Source organism: Salmo salar, unplaced genomic scaffold (assembly GCF_905237065.1).
Source record: "Salmo salar unplaced genomic scaffold, Ssal_v3.1, whole genome shotgun sequence".
Taxonomy (NCBI): Eukaryota; Metazoa; Chordata; class Actinopteri; order Salmoniformes; family Salmonidae; genus Salmo; species Salmo salar.
The window spans coordinates 44,378-50,000 of NW_025548689.1; the positions used below are offsets into that span (position 1 = coordinate 44,378).

At 53.7% G+C, this 5,623-nt stretch overlaps 1 protein-coding gene across 1 annotated transcript in view; it reads right to left on the minus strand.

Moving 5' to 3' along the window:
- Nucleotides 1-5,362: 5,362 nt before the first annotated feature.
- Nucleotides 5,363-5,623, minus strand: part of LOC106595859 (unconventional myosin-XV) — a gene marked incomplete at its 5' end in the record, with an annotated part of 220,734 nt that continues 220,473 nt past the window's right edge. Inside the window, one exon of the mRNA XM_045712658.1 lies at nucleotides 5,363-5,623. This exon is cut by the window's right edge and continues 789 nt beyond it.

The window sequence follows — 5,623 nt, forward strand, 5'->3', positions numbered from 1 at the left end:
ACAGATACCCATTACCTTCTGGTGTAGACCCTCCACTATATACCTTCCCCCTACAGATACCCATTACCTTCTGGTGTAGACCCTCCACTATATACCTTCCCCCTACAGATACCCATTACCTTCTGGTGTAGACCCTCCACTATATACCTTCCTCCTATAGATACCCATTACCTTCTGGTGTAGACCCTCCACTATATACCTTCCTCCTATACCCATTACCTTCTGGTGTAGACCCTCCACTATATACCTTCCCCCTACAGATACCCATTACCTTCTGGTCTAGACCCTCCACTATATACCTTCCCCCTACAGATACCCATTACCTTCTGGTGTAGACCCTCCACTATATACCTTCCCCCTACAGATACCCATTACCTTCTGGTGTAGACCCTCCACTATATACCTTCCCCCTACAGATACCCATTACCTTCTGGTGTAGACCCTCCACTATATACCTTCCTCCTACAGATACCCATTACCTTCTGGTGTAGACCCTCCACTATATACCTTCCCCCTACAGATACCCATTACCTTCTGGTGTTGACCCTCCACTATATACCTCCTACAGATACCCATTACCTTCTGGTGTAGACCCTCCACTATATACCTTCCCCCTATACCCATTACCTTCTGGTCTAGACCCTCCACTATATACCTTCCCCCTACAGATACCCATTACCTTCTGGTGTAGACCCTCCACTATATACCTTCCCCCTACAGATACCCATTACCTTCTGGTGTAGACCCTCCACTATATACCTTCCCCCTACAGATACCCATTACCTTCTGGTGTAGACCCTCCACTATATACCTCCCCCCTACAGATACCCATTACCTTCTGGTGTAGACCCTCCACTATATACCTTCCCCCTACAGATACCCATTACCTTCTGGTGTAGACCCTCCACTATATACCTTCCCCCTACAGATACCCATTACCTTCTGGTCTAGACCCTCCACTATATACCTTCCCCCTACAGATACCCATTACCTTCTGGTCTAGACCCTCCACTATATACCTTCCCCCTACAGATACCCATTACCTTCTGGTGTAGACCCTCCACTATATACCTTCCCCCTACAGATACCCATTACCTTCTGGTCCAGACCCTCCACTATATACCTTCCTCCTACAGATACCCATTACCTTCTGGTGTAGACCCTCCACTATATACCTTCCTCCTACAGATACCCATTACCTTCTGGTGTAGACCCTCCACTATATACCTTCCTCCTATACCCATTACCTTCTGGTGTAGACCCTCCACTATATACCTTCCCCCTACAGACACCCATTACCTTCTGGTGTAGACCCTCCACTATATACCTTCCTCCTACAGATACCCATTACCTTCTGGTGTAGACCCTCCACTATATACCTTCCCCCTACAGATACCCATTACCTTCTGGTGTAGACCCTCCACTATATACCTTCCCCTACAGATACCCATTACCTTCTGGTGTAGACCCTCCACTATATACCTTCCCCCTACAGATACCCATTACCTTCTGGTGTAGACCCTCCACTATATACCTTCCCCCTACAGATACCCATTACCTTCTGGTGTAGAAACCAGACTATGGCTCTCCTCATGTCCGTAGTATAACTGATGATGAACTATATTTAAAGTTTAGAAATCCGAACCAATCAGAGGCCATGTGGGGTAGAGTGACGCGGGCGCTGGAGATGGGGGGTGTGAGCAGGTGGTTCTGGGTAGGGGTGATGTAGGAGATGGGGGGTGTGAGCTGGTGGTTCTGGGTAGGGGTGATGTAGGAGATGGGGGATGTGAGCAGGTGGTTCTGGGTAGGGGTGATGTAGGAGATGGGGGTGTGAGCAGGTGGTTCTGGGTAGGGGTGATGTAGGAGATGGGAGCAGGTGGTTCTGGGTTTGGGTGATGTAGGAGATGGGGGGTGTGAGCAGGTGGTTCTGGGTAGGGGTGATGTAGGAGATGGGAGCAGGTGGTTCTGGGTAGGGGTGATGTAGGAGATGGGGGGTGTGAGCAGGTGGTTCTGGGTAGGGGTGATGTAGGAGATGGGGGGTGTGAGCAGGTGGTTCTGGGTAGGGGTGATGTAGGAGATGGGGGGTGTGAGCAGGTGGTTCTGGGTAGGGGTGATGTAGGAGATGGGAGCAGGTGGTTCTGGGTAGGGGTGATGTAGGAGATGGGGGGTGTGAGCAGGTGGTTCTGGGTAGGGGTGATGTAGGAGATTGGAGCAGGTGGTTCTGGGTAGGGGTGATGTAGGAGATGGGAGCAGGTGGTTCTGGGTAGGGGTGATGTAGGAGATGGGGGGTGAGAGCAGGTGGTTCTGGGTAGGGGTGATGTAGGAGATGTGAGCAGGTGGTTCTGGGTAGGGGTGATGTAGGAGATGGGGGTGTGAGCAGGTGGTTCTGGGTAGGGGTGATGTAGGAGATGGGAGCAGGTGGTTCTGGGTAGGGGTGATGTAGGAGATGGGGGGTGTGAGCAGGTGGTTCTGGGTAGGGGTGATGTAGGAGATGGGGGTGTGAGCAGGTGGTTCTGGGTAGGGGTGATGTAGGAGATGGGAGCAGGTGGTTGTGGGTTTGGGTGATGTAGGAGATGGGGGGTGTGAGCAGGTGGTTCTGGGTAGGGGTGATGTAGGAGATGGGGGGAGCAGGTGGTTCTGGGTAGGGGTGATGTAGGAGATGGGGGTGTGAGCAGGTGGTTCTGGGTAGGGGTGATGTAGGAGATGGGGGGTGTGAGCAGGTGGTTCTGGGTAGGGGTGATGTAGGAGATGGGAGCAGGTGGTTCTGGGTAGGGGTGATGTAGGAGATGGGGGGTGTGAGCAGGTGGTTCTGGGTAGGGGTGATGTAGGAGATTGGAGCAGGTGGTTCTGGGTAGGGGTGATGTAGGAGATGGGAGCAGGTGGTTCTGGGTAGGGGAGATGTAGGAGATGGGGGTGAGAGCAGGTGGTTCTGGGTAGGGGTGATGTAGGAGATGTGAGCAGGTGGTTCTGGGTAGGGGTGATGTAGGAGATGGGGGTGTGAGCAGGTGGTTCTGGGTAGGGGTGATGTAGGAGATGGGGGCAGGTGGTTCTGGGTAGGGGTGATGTAGGAGATGGGGGTGTGAGCAGGTGGTTCTGGGTAGGGGTGATGTAGGAGATGGGAGCAGGTGGTTCTGGGTAGGGGTGATGTAGGAGATGGGGGGTGTGAGCAGGTGGTTCTGGGTAGGGGTGATGTAGGAGATGGGGGTGTGAGCAGGTGGTTCTGGGTAGGGGTGTTGTAGGAGATGGGGGTGTGAGCAGGTGGTTCTGGGTAGGGGTGATGTAGGAGATGTGAGCAGGTGGTTCTGGGTAGGGGTGATGTAGGAGATGGGAGCAGGTGGTTCTGGGTAGGGGTGATGTAGGAGATGGGGGTGTGAGCAGGTGGTTCTGGGTAGGGGTGATGTAGGAGATGGGAGCAGGTGGTTCTGGGTAGGGGTGATGTAGGAGATGGGAGCAGGTGGTTCTGGGTAGGGGTGATGTAGGAGATGGGAGCAGGTGGTTCTGGGTAGGGGTGATGTAGGAGATGGGAGCAGGTGGTTCTGGGTAGGGGTGATGTAGGAGCAGGTGGTTCTGGGTAGGGGTGATGTAGGAGCAGGTGGTTCTGGGTAGGGGTGATATAGGAGCAGGTGGTTCTGGGTAGGGGTGATGTAGGAGATGGGAGCAGGTGGTTCTGGGTAGGGGTGATATAGGAGCAGGTGGTTCTGGGTAGGGGTGATGTAGGAGATGGGAGCAGGGGGTTCTGGGTAGGGGTGATGTAGGAGATGGGAGCAGGGGGTTCTGGGTAGGGGTGATGTAGGAGATGGGAGCAGGGGGTTCTGGGTAGGGGTGATGTAGGAGATGGGAGCAGGGGGTTCTGGGTAGGGGTGATGTAGGAGATGGGAGCAGGGGGTTCTGGGTAGGGGTGATGTAGGAGATGGGAGCAGGGGGTTCTGGGTAGGGGTGATGTAGGAGATGGGAGCAGGGGGTTCTGGGTAGTGGTGATGTAGGAGATGGGAGCAGGGGGTTCTGGGTAGTGGTGATGTAGGAGATGGGAGCAGGGGTTTCTGGGTAGGGGTGATGTAGGAGATGGGAGCAGGGGATTCTGGGTAGGGGTGATGTAGGAGATGGGAGCAGGGGGTTCTGGGTAGGGGTGATGGAGGAGCAGGGGGTTCTGGGTAGGGGTGATGTAGGAGATGGGAGCAGGGGGTTCTGGGTAGGGGTGATGTAGGAGATGGGAGCAGGGGGTTCTGGGTAGGGGTGATGTAGGAGCAGGGGGTTCTGGGTAGGGGTGATGTAGGAGATGGGAGCAGGGGGTTCTGGGTAGGGGTGATGTAGGAGATGGGAGCAGGGGGTTCTGGGTAGGGGTGATGTAGGAGATGGGAGCAGGGGGTTCTGGGTAGGGGTGATGTAGGAGATGGGAGCAGGGGGTTCTGGGTAAGGGTGATGTAGGAGATGCGAGCAGGAGGTTCTGGGTAGGGGTGATGTAGGAGATGGGAGCAGGGGGTTCTGGGTTGGGGTGATGTAGGAGATGGGAGCAGGGGGTTCTGGGTAGGGGTGATGTAGGAGATGGGAGCAGGGGGTTCTGGGTAGGGGTGATGGAGGAGCAGGGGGTTCTGGGTAGGGGTGATGTAGGAGCAGGGGGTTCTGGGTAGGGGTGATGTAGGAGATGGGAGCAGGTGGTTCTGGGTAGGGGTGATGTAGGAGATGGGAGCAGGGGGTTCTGGGTAGGGGTGATGTAGGAGCAGGGGGTTCTGGGTAGGGGTGATGTAGGAGATGGGAGCAGGTGGTTCTGGGTAGGGGTTTATGTAGGAGATGGGAGCAGGGGGTTCTGGGTAGGGGTGATGTAGGAGATGGGAGCAGGGGGTTCTGGGTAAGGGTGATGTAGGAGATGCGAGCAGGAGGTTCTGGGTAGGGGTGATGTAGGAGATGGGAGCAGGGGGTTCTGGGTAGGGGTGATGTAGGAGATGGGAGCAGGGGGTTCTGGGTAGGGGTGATGTAGGAGATGGGAGCAGGGGGTTCTGGGTAGGGGTGATGGAGGAGCAGGGGGTTCTGGGTAGGGGTGATGTAGGAGCAGGGGGTTCTGGGTAGGGGTGATGTAGGAGATGGGAGCAGGTGGTTCTGGGTAGGGGTGATGTAGGAGATGGGAGCAGGGGGTTCTGGGTAGGGGTGATGTAGGAGATGGGAGCAGGTGGTTCTGGGTAGGGGTGATGTAGGAGATGGGAGCAGGGGGTTCTGGGTAGGGGTGATGTAGGAGCAGGGGGTTCTGGGTAGGGGTGATGTAGTTGTTGTTTTGTAGGTTTATGTTTTATATCGTCTTAAAATATAAAATGAATTTTTACAAGATAAATAAATAAGATAATAATTGAAAAGCTTGCAACACAGCACCTGATTATTCAATTATGAATTTGATTTATTTAGTTTACAATCTTCATCGTAACCACAATGTCACAAATAATTACACAGACACACACACAACATGATCAGATTAACTTGGTTAAAAACATTTCTTTACTAATAAAGACGGAAATCCCCGTTTCTTCTTTCATCATCAGTAAACGACGGACTTCCGTGTTTCAGAAACTCCTTCTTTATTAAAACAGAGGATCTGTCACTCTTCCACACCGTGGTAAATAAAGTTTGTTGTTTA